General features: G+C 42.2%; 1 pseudogene; it reads left to right on the top strand.

Moving 5' to 3' along the window:
• Positions 1 to 3,600: 3,600 nt before the first annotated feature.
• Positions 3,601 to 8,943, top strand: LOC113888085 (annotated as a pseudogene).
• Positions 8,944 to 11,750: the final 2,807 nt, after the last annotated feature.

Raw genomic sequence — 11,750 nt, 5'->3', positions numbered from 1 at the left:
TTAATGATTTTTTTGAATGTGAAACAAAAGTAAAACTCTTGCAAACACTATTTAAAATAGCATTGGAAGTAATAGCCACAGCAGTCAGACAAGAGAAAAAATAAAATGAATCCAAATTGGAAGACAAAACTGTAACTATTAGGAGATGACATAATACTTTGTACAGAGAACCCTAAAGCCTGCACTCAAAAATTGTTAGAACTCATAAATTAATTTAGCAGAATTGAAAGATGCAAGATTGATAAACAGAAATCTCTTGCATTTCTATACATTAATAATAAAATATTAGAAGTAGAAAATTTAAAAATCCAGCTTAAAATCACATAAGAAAGAATGAAGCAACAACAACAAAAACAACAAAAAGAGTTCCCTAAGGAGATGAAAGTCCTATACTCTGAACAGTATAGAAAATTGATGAAGGAATTTGAAGATTCTATAATGAAATGGAAAGACATCCAATGTTCTTGGAATGGAAAGATTCATGTTTTTAAAATGTTCATACAAGCCAAAGCAATCTACTGATTTAATGGAATCCCTATCAAAATATCCATGACATTTTTCACAGAAGTGTAACAAATAATCCTAAAATTCAGATGGAACTACAAAAGACACAGAATTGCAAAATGAACTTGAGAAAAGGGGAGAAAGTTGGATTTATAACCCTCCTGGACTGAAGAATATAAAACAAATCTCTAGTAATCAAAATAGCATGGTACTGACACAAAAGAAAATGTATAGATCAATTGAACAGAATACAGAGCCCAGAAGTACCCATGCACCAGTGGTCAACTAATTCATGACAAAGTAGGCAAGAATATAAAATGGAAAAAAGAGTGTCTCTTCAACATGTCGTGCTAAAAAACCTAGACATCGGGATGAGGGAGACAGCAAGCTGAGCTCCAGAGGCTACTGCTACCGTTGCTGCCACAGAGAGAAAGAGCCAAGGAGCACTGAGACCCAGCGCCTGTGCACTGGCTGCAGCCAAGACCTCTGCCCTAACCTGGGCCAGCAGCAGCCACGGCCACCCCTCCTCTCCCTCCCTCACCTTCCCAGTGACTGAGCCAGAGCCTTTGGCTGGGGGCAGGGAAGTCGGCTGCTCCAAGGTGAGAGGACGCTGATGAGGGGCCAGAGCTTTTGTTTGTCCCGGGGCATGGGGTGAGGGACTCCCAAGTTGGATGGAGGGGGTCCCAGCCACAATGATACATGCGAGAGCTGGGAGTGGGGGCAGCACCAAGTGGAGCCAGCACTCCTCACCTCACAGCAGCTCAGCTCACTGTCTCCCTCACCCCGATGTCCAGGTTGTTGTTGTTGTTGTTGTTGTTTTAACACCACATGTGGAAGAGACACTCTTTTTCCATTATATATTCTTGCCTACTTTGTCATGGATTAGTTGACCACTGGTGCGTGGGTACTTGTGGGCTCCGTATTCTGTTCAATTGATCTATACATTTGCTTTTGTGTCAGTACCATGCTATTTTGATTACTAGAGATTTGTTTTATATTCTGCAATCCAGGAGGGTTATAACTCCAACTTTCTCCCCTTTTCTCAAGTTCATTTTGCAATTCTGTGTCTTTTGTGTTTCATCTGAATTTTAGGATTATTTGTTATACTTCTGTGAAAAATGTCATGGATATTTTGATAGGGATTCCATTAAATCAGTAGATTATATGGGTAGTATGAACATTTAAAAAAATATGAATCCTTCCATTCCAAGAACTTTGGATGTCTTTCTGTTTCATTATAGAATCTTCAAATTCTTTCATCAATTTTCTATACTGTTCAGAGTATAGGTCTTTCACCTCCTTGCTGCTGGTGCTGCTGCTAAGTTGCTTCAGTCGTGTCCAATTCTGTTTCACCCCATAAATGGCAGCCGACCAGGCCCCACCACCCTTGGATTCTCCAGGCAAGAACACCGGGGTGGGTTGCCATTTCCTTCTCCAATGCATGAAAGTGAAAGGTGAAAGTGAAATCCCTCAGTCGTGTCCGACTCTTACTGACCCCATGGACTGTAGCCCACCAGGCTCCTCCATCCATGGGATTTTCCAGGCAAGACTACTGGAGTGAGGTGCCATTGCCTTTTCCTTTCACCTCCTTCAGTTCAGTTCAGTTCAGTCACTCAGTCGTGTCTGACTCTTTGTGAATCCATGAATCGCAGCACACCAGGCCTCCCTGTCCATCACCAACTACCGGAGTTCACCCAGACTCCCATTCATCGAGTCAGTGATGCCATCCAGCCATCTCATCCTCTGTCGTCCTCTTCTCCTCCTGCCCCCAATCCCTCCCAGCATCAGAGTCTTTTCCAATGAGTCAACTCTTCGCATGAGGTGGCCAAAGTACTGGAGTTTCAGCTTTAGCATCATTCCTTCCAAAGAAATCCCAGGGCTGATCTCCTTCAGAATGGACTGGTTGGATCTCCTTGCAGTGCAAGGGACTCTCAAGAGTCTTCTCCAATACCACAGTTCAAAAGCATTAATTCTTTGGTGCTCAGCCTTCTTCACAGTCCAACTCTCGCATCCATACATGACTACTGGAAAAACCATAGCCTTGACTAGACAAACTTTTATTGGCAAAGTAATGTCTCTGCTTTTGAATATGCTATCTAGGTTGATCATAACTTTCCTTCCAAGGAGTAAGCGTCTTTTAATTTCATGGCTGCAGTCACCATCTACAGTGATTTTGGAGCCCCCCAAAATAAAGTCTGACACTGTTTCCACTGTTTCCCCATCTATTTCCCATGAAGTGATGGGACCGGATGCCATGATCTTGGTTTTCTGAATGTTGAGCTTTAAGTCAACTTTTTCACTCTCCTCTTTCACTTTCATCAAGAGGCTTTGTAGTTCCTCTTCACTTTCTGCCATAAGGGTGGTGTCATCTGCATATCTGAGGTTATTGATATTTCTCCTGGCAATCTTGATTCCAGCTTGTGTTTCTTCCAGTCCAGAGTTTCTCATGATGTAGTCTGCATACAGGTTAAATAAGCAGGGTGACAATATACAGCCTTGACGTACTCCTTTTCCTATTTGGAACCAGTCTGTTGTTCCATGTCCAGTTCTAACTGTTGCTTCCTGACCTGCATCTGATCCCTTGGGGGTCTTCTTTGTTGGCCAGTTGCCGGACTCCTGATGTCTTGGCTTGGCTCAGGGAGGAGTTCTTAGAGCTCCCTCCCTGCCCCAGGCCTAAGGGCTGTGGTGCTGGGGCAGGTGTGTGGGGGCGGGGACCACAGCCTCCACCCAGAAGAAACTATAAAACAAAAATCTGGAGCCTTCCAAACGTGACTGTTGGGGAGACTGGCCTGGGACAGGCAGAAGACCCAGCTTGAAGAGACCCAGGAAGAGGAGAAGAGGAGGAAGCAGGGCCCCAGCTGCCTTTGTGGAAGAAACCTGGGTGGCCCGGCTTGGTGATCCCAGCCCCGGTTCTTGCTCAGTAATGCATTGGAGCTGCTGTGGATGCTCCCTTGGTCCCGAGGAGGACAGGAAGCACCCTACTTTCTCAGCACCACCGGTTCTTCTCTAAAGTGGAGTCTCAACCATCAGTGAGATTTATAAAAGGCTGTCAAATATTTGGAATACTTCCTTAAAATAAATTGCCAGAAGTGGGTCAGAGGAATGTAAAAACCTTTGCATCTTCTGATAGTCTAGCCAAGGTCCAAGAAGTAGCAAGCTGGCTTTTGGAAATGAATCAGAAACTGCTCTCTGTGGGCAGCAAAAGACAACAAACTGGAGGCTCTCTGAGAGGTAACACTTCCTCAAGCCAGGCAGATGAGGAGCAGATGAATCATGTGGTGGAAGAGGAACAGCAGCAGCAGCAGCAGCAGCTCAGACACCAAGAGGCAGAGCACACTGTGAGAAATGGTGAAGTCGTTGAAGCAGAACCTAGACCTGGACACCAAAATTATTCCCAGCAAGGACAGTTGGAAGGAAACAACAACTGGTTTATTTTGGTAGATGAGTACTCCTCCGGAAACCAGGAAGAACAGGAGGAAGAGGAAGAAAATGCTGGTGAACAATATGAGGAGGATGAGGAAGAAGAAGAAATGGACCAGGAGACTGATGATTTGTATCAGTCTGATGACAGCAGCAGGGAAGATGAACATACACATAGTAACAGTGTCACAAACTCTAATAGTATTGTGGACCTGCCTATTCACCAACTCTCCTCCCGGTTCTATACAAAGACAACAAAAATGAAAAGAAAGTTGGACCATGGTTCTGAGATCTGCCGTTTTTCTTTGGGAAAGCAACCATGCAAAGTCTCAGAATACACAAGTACCACTGGGCTTGTACCATGTTCAGGAACACCAACAACTTTTGGAGACCTGAGAGCAGCCAATGGTCAAGGGCAACAACTACATGGGATTACTTCTTTGCAACCACCTCTAGGCCTCCAGGAATGGTTGAAAATGTTTCAGAGCTGGAGTGGACCAGATAAATTTCTTGCTTTAGATGAACTTATTGATAGCGGTGAACATCATATGTAAGACATATGAGGCAAGTGATAGAATCCCAGTTTCAATAAGACTTCATTTCCTTGCTCCCTAAAGAGCTGACATTGTATGTGCTTTAATTCCTGGAACCTAAAGACCTGCTACAAGCAGCTCAGACTTGTCTTTACTGGAGAATATTGGCTGAAGACAACCTTCTCTGGAGAGAAAAATGCAAAGAAAAGGGTATTGGTGAACAGTTGTACATCAAGAGAAGAAAATTAATAAAATCAGATTTCATTCATAGTCCATGGAAAAGTGCATACATCAGACAGTGCAGAATTGATACTAACTGGAGGCGAGGAGAACTCAAGTCTCCTAAGGTGCTGAAAGGACATGATGATCACATGATCACATGCTTATGGTTTTGTGGTAACTAAATAGTTAGTGGTTCTGATGACAACAATTTAAAAGTTTGGTCAGTAGTCACAGGCAAATGTCTGAGGATATTAGTGGGACACACAGGTGGAGTATGGCCATCACATATGAAAGACAATATCATCATTAGTGGATCTACAGATTGGACTCTCAAAGTTTGGAATGCAGACATGGGAGAATGTATACACACCTTATATGATCATACTTCCACTGTGTGTTCTATACATCTCCATGATAAAAAAGAGTTGTTAGTGGTTCTCGAGGTGCCACCCTTAGGGTTGGGATATTGAGACAGGCCAGTGTTTACATGTGTTGATGGGTCATGAAGCAGCAGTCTGCTGTGTTCAATATGATGGCAGGAGGGTTTTTAGTGGAGCATATGATTTCATGGTGAAGGTGTGGGACCCAGAGACATCACTTTGCCAACAAAGGTCCATCTAGTCAAGGCTATGGTTTTTCCAGTAGTCATGTATGGATGTGAGACTTAGACTATAAAGAAAGCTGAGCACTGAAGGATTGATGCTTTTGAACTGTGGTGTTAGAGAAGACTCTTGAGAGTCCCTTGGACTGCAAGGAGATCCAACCAGTCCATCCTAAAGGAAATCCATCCTGAATATTTATTGGAAGGACTGATGCTGAAGCTGAAACTCCAATACTTTGGCCACCTGATGGGAAGAACTGACTCATTTGAAAAGACCCTGATGCTGGGAAAGATTGAAGGTGGGAAGAGAAGGGAATGACAGAGGATGAGATGGTTGGATGGCATCACCAACTCAATGGACATCAGTTTGAGTAAACTCCAGGAGTTGGTGATGGACAGGTGCCGGGGACCAGCCTCGGTTGATCCAGGGTATTCGAAGGAGAGACGGCATAGGCGAAGATCAGGAAACAATTGCTTAATTAAATGTTAATTAAGGATATAAAGAGTAATAGAATGAGGATAGCTCAGTGAGGAAATTCAGTGGAGAAAAGAGGCTGAAAAATTCAGCCAGAAGGTAAGAGAAAGAACGACATGGTGAGACCAAGTTTTGGTGAACAAGGCCCGCACTTTATTTTCCAAAGTAGTTTTTATACCTTAAGTTATGCATAGAGGATAATGGGGGAAGGGGTAGAGTCAGGCAGCAAGCCAGGCTTTCTTCCTGCAAACTTACCATATGCAAAAGCTTAGGTGATTTGCATCATCTTCTGGTCCAGAGGCCTGTTAACATTTTAAGACCTTTTCTTCAGAAAACTTATTTTTCTCTAAAGGTGATTGGTCAGGAGCCACCCTCCAAAAGCATTAGATAAAGTTGCATTCCTACAGAGCAAAGGTATGGTGGGCTATAACAAGAAAAAGAATTAACTCAAGGGTCCCAGGTTACAAACATTAAAGCTACTACTTACACCAATTATATTAATCGATACACTGCCAGGGACACAGCAGGTAAGGGATATGGAAACTTAGCAGCAAACATTGGCCCAACAAGTGAAAATCCCTTCACCAATACAATTTCTAATCAATCTTTTAACTACTCAAAAGAATCTGTGTTTACACAGTTTAGAACATCTCCTGCCTCTCACAGTTGGGAGGCTCTGAACAATCACATGTGGCCGGAAAAACCTATTCAGGCAGGCTAGAGGATTTCCAAAGGAGTTTGTAGGTTAAACACTGTCACACCCAGGAATTATTAACTGGACCTGTAAGCTAACTCTTTTTTCAGAGAGGTAGTGGGGGACAGCCCCCCGTAAAGTCAGAGGTGTAGGTGAAAGCTCAAAGCAGAAAGTAGGAAGACTCTGGTTTTGGGGGTATATGCTCGAGAATTTCCAGGGGGACTCCTGAAGCTCGATCCCGCCTTTGCGTATGCCGAGCCTCCTTCCTCATGACCTTTGTCATGGGCGGAGTTCCTCACACTGGCTACCAGCAGTGATAGAATGCCAGTTGAGCTATTCCAGATCCTGAAAGATGATGCTGTGGAAAGTGCTGCACTCAATATGCAATATGCACTCAATATGCAATATGCTGGCTCCCGGCAGACAGGGAGACCTGGCATGCTGCAGTTCATGGGGTTGCAAAGAGTTGGACATGACTGAGCGACTGAACTGACCTGGTTTCTAGGAATATCTCTGGACCTGTTGTGGGCAGTGTGAGATCAGCTCAGATTCAGATTTGGCCTTACTCCAATTTGTACTTGCTTCCAGAGTCAATAATTGCCCCATAGTCCACAGTCTTAGGCTAATCGTGGGGATTTAATCTGCTGCACCTGTGGCTGCTGGAGTTCACTCCCTTCTTCTTCTTTGGTCACACAACCCCAGGTATTCTGCTTTGGTTTTGTGCCTGCCTCTGCTTGTAGGGTACCTTCTCGTTTCTCTTCACTGCCCAGACAAGGGATGAGGCTTATTAGAGCTAATTTGCTCAGTCAAGTGGGGGAAGGTGGTATGACAGCCACAATTAGGATGTAGTAGGGACTGCATGTGGCATTAGATACATGCCAGATTTTTTTACAGTCTGAAGGAGGTTGTGCACTTCCCTCAAGGAACTGGCCTAGAATCATGGGTCCCTAGGTTGATCCAAGCTGATAAGGCTCCTAGCAAGGTATAAGCCCTGTGCCCATTAACAACTTGGTGGCAGCTGTCACCTCTGGGATCAGGACTACTTAGTTTCAGCATTTTGCCCACTGCCTCAGGCACTCTCCCTGGGTTTGGCAATGACTACTGGCTTATGCTTACCCATCTGAGATAGTAAACTGCAGTTGAATCTAGGCCCACCACTGGTGCTCCTGCCGGCTTTGTTGGCCACCACTGGGGACACAGCTGCTCTTTGCAAGCATGTGGCATTAGAATGTACCAGCAGCAATGATCTCTTGCCTCTCTGGGAAGTCCAGGCTTTTCTCTGGATTCCTTCAGCTGTGTCGTACTAGCCCCCTCAGAGTATCTTCATCGGAGTCAACTGCAGTCCTCTCCTTAAGCCCAACTCCCAAAGCCTGAGCCTGATCACCCAGCCCCCATTCACTGCTGTAGGCATGAGCATGTAAGCCTTTTCTTGACTGGGAAGTGCTGTTCATTGTGAATTCTTTCTGCTTTGCCTTCTGAGCACCTGTTGCTGTGTTCCCCACTGAAATTCCCAAGTTCCTTCCTATCCCCACCCATGTGGGGGTCTGTGAGTGTGTGGAAACTTTTCAGGACTCCCTTCTGGGAGCACAGTTCTCTGTCCTAAAATCTTTTACCTCTCTCTTTTTTAAATCTTCATCTTTTGCCCTTCCTCATTCTAAGGAGATTGGCTTGTCTTTTTGAAGTCTGGGTTCTTCTGCCTTGTTCAGAAGGTGTTCTGTAGCTGTTGCATATGCAGATGAAGTTTTGATGTATTTGTGGAGAGGGAGATGATCTCCCTATCTTATTCCTCCACCATCTTGGAAGCCCCCTCTAGATGTATTCTTCATGTATTTGTCTGTAGACTTTTTAATGATGGCCATTATGACTGGTATGAGGTGATGTTCATTGTAGTTTTGATTTGCAATTCTCTAATAATTAGCAATATTGAACATTTTTCATGTGTCTATATATTTTCTTTGGGAGAAGAAATGTTTATACCTTCTCCTTTAAAGTTCCCCTAAGAAGGGGAAGCACAGACAAACTTTGGAGGAGTGAATATGGATGGAGAAGTGGCTCCTTGTATTGATAGTTATAGGAGTTTGCTGCTCAGGTCTCACTTGGAGATCCTGTTGTGAGCAGTGTACTCACCTGACAGTTTCTAGCTGTTGCAAATTTGAAATCCACCAGTGTGAAATCTATGTCCACACTCTCACTAGACTGCTCCCAGCCAGTAATTGAGCACCATGGAAGCACTAAGGCCAGGATATTCCTGCCCAACACAGAATCCTGTGCTCCTCATTAGCCTAGTTGAAACTTTCTCTGAGCTACAGTGCAGTGTGGCTCTTCCTACTCATCTCTCCTTTCTTTTTGTTTTCCTTTCACAGCAGCCAAAGCTGCATGGTAGTTTGAAGGCTCTCCCCACCTACTCCTGCTCCCCTTTTCCTTTGCTTCTCACCAGTGTTTCCCTCAATAAGTCTTTTATACTTCTCATATTTTAGCATTTGACTCCTTGTGAGTTCCTGGGGCTTTAGGGGAGGAGGCCAGAGTGACATTTAAGGTGTAGGGTAAACAATATAGGTGCCATTTACCAGCACTTTTGGAAGTTTTTTATCAAAAAATATGGCTTGATTTGTGCATGCTAGCTGAATATCAGTATGGGGTCTGAACTTCATTCTTGTCCCTCGTCTATTCATTTCTTGAAGCATCATTTCTCCTTTATTGGTAGGTTTATTTATGTGAATATATATGTGTATATATATATTCATGTGAATTTTATATATATATATGTATACACACACACACATACACACACACACACACACACACACATATATATATATATTCTCTTACCCTTTTAAAAAATACTATAGCTCATACACCATATACTCTCTTCTGCACCTTGACTTTTTCACTTATAGTTATACTGGACATGTTTCCATCTCACTACATAGAGAGGTAACATTCTTTTTTACATCCATATGACATTTCCCTGAGAAATATTTTTATATATCAATCAATCACTTATTGATAGAAGATTGGATTGTTTCTAAACTTTCTGTATTTACAATGTCTAAATGAAAAAACTTTCACATGTCATTTAGGGCACATGTAAGTTTATAAAATGGGCTATAAAAATGATACCTATTTAAGAATTGGATTTGAAATCTAGTAATTTCTAAGAGAAAATGGAAGTCAATATAATAATAAAAGGACAGAAAGCAGCCTGGGTAAAGTGAAGGAAGTCACCAAATTTTTATGTGTCTGTGGCCACCATGAGGTGGCCAAAGTTTTGGAATTTCAGCTTCGGTCTCAGTCATTCCAATGAATATTCAGGACTGATTTCCTTTTAGATTGACTAATTGGCTCTCCTTGTAGTCCAAGGGATTCTCAAGAGTATTCTACAACACCACAGTTCAAAGGCATCAATTCTTCTGTGCTCAGCTTTCTTTATAGTCCAACTCTCACATCCATACATGACTACTGGAAAAATCATAGCTTTGCCTAGATGGACCTTTTCTGGCAAAGTAATGTCTCTGCTTTTTAATATGATGTCTGTGTTGGTCATAGCTTTTATTCCAAAGAGCAAGAATCTTTTAATTTCATGATATCTTTGACTATATGGACCTTTGCTGGCAAAGTAATGTCTCTGCTTTTTAATAAGCTGTCTAAGTTGGTCATAGCTTTTCTTCCAAGGAACAAGGGTCTTTTAATTTTGTGGCTTCAGCCACCATCTACAGTGATTTTGGATCCCAAGAAAATAAATTATTTCACTGTTTCCATTGTTTCCCCATCTATTTACCATGAAGTGATGGAACTGGATGCCATGATCTTAGTTTTCTGAATGTTGAGTTTTAAGGGAGCTTTTTCACTCTCCTCTTTTACCTTCATCAAGAAGCTCTTTAGTTCCTCTTTGCTTTCTGCCATAACTGTGGTGTAATCTTCATATCTGAGGTTATTGATATTTCTTCAGGTAGTCTTGATTCCACTTTGTGCTTCATCTACCCAGCATTTCACATGATGTACTCTGCATATAAGTTAAATAAGCAGGGTGACAGTATTCAGCCTTGCTGTATTCCTTTCCCAATTTTAAACCAGTCCACTGTTCCATGTCAGGTTCTAACTGTTGCTTCTTGACTTGTATACAGGATTCTCAGGAGCCAGGTTAAGTGGTCTGGTACTTCCAACTCTAAGAATTTTCCATAATTTGTTGTGATCCATACAGTTGAAGTCTTTAGTGTAGTTAACTAAGCAGAAATAAATATTATTCTGGAATTCTCTTGCTTTTTCTATGATCCAATGGATGTTAGCAGTTTGATCTCTGATTCCTCTGCCTTTCCTAAATCCAGCTTGTACATCTCTAAGTTCTCAATTCACATACTGTGGAAGCCTAGCTTGAAGAATTTTGAGCATTGCCTTGCTAGCATGTGAAATGAGTGCTATTGTGTGGTACTTTGAGCATCTTTGGCATTGCCCTTCTTTGGGACTGAAATGAAAACTGACCTTTTCCAGCCCTATAGCCACTGCTGAGCTTTCCAAATTTACTGGCATATTGAGTGAAACACTTTGACAGCACCATCTTTAGGATTTGAAATAGCTCAGCTGGAATTCCATCACCCCCACTAGCTTTTTTTGTAGTGAGGCCCACTTAGCTTCAAACTCCAGTATGTCAGTCTGTAGGTGACTGATAAGACCATTGTGGTTATACAGGTCATTAAGATCTTTTTAAAATAGTTCTTCAGTGTATTCTTGATACCTCTTCTTAATCTCTTCTGTTTCTGTTAGGTCTATACCATTTCTGTCCTTTATTGCACCCATCTTGGCATGAGCTACTCAGTTCATGGTATTTTTATCATAAAAGCCTGAACAGATTGTCTCTTTGTATGTATGTCTATATGCATGCATGGATGCATGTATGTAACTTTCTATCCACATCCATTTCCTCTCTCCAGAAGGACTATGAAAAGCATATTCATAGGAATTTGTATAATGATTGATAAGCATGTTTTATCCTCCTATGATCACTTGCAGTTTATCATTAAATAAAATAATATACTAAAGAAATAATTCCTTTTTAATTTTTTTTAAATTTTTAAAATTTATTTATTTTAATTGGATGCTAATTACTTTACAATATTGTATTGCTTTTGCGATACAGTGACATGAATCCTTCATAGGTGTACATGTGTTCCCCATCTTGAAACCCCTACTACCTCCCAACCCCATATCATCCCTCTGGGTCATCCCAGTGCACCAGCCCTGAGCATCCAGTATCATGCATTGAACTTGGACTGGTGATTCGTTTCACATATAATATACATGTTT

Source organism: Bos indicus x Bos taurus, chromosome X (assembly GCF_003369695.1).
Source record: "Bos indicus x Bos taurus breed Angus x Brahman F1 hybrid chromosome X, Bos_hybrid_MaternalHap_v2.0, whole genome shotgun sequence".
Taxonomy (NCBI): Eukaryota; Metazoa; Chordata; class Mammalia; order Artiodactyla; family Bovidae; genus Bos; species Bos indicus x Bos taurus.
This window is presented reverse-complemented; position numbering and strand designations above follow the sequence as displayed.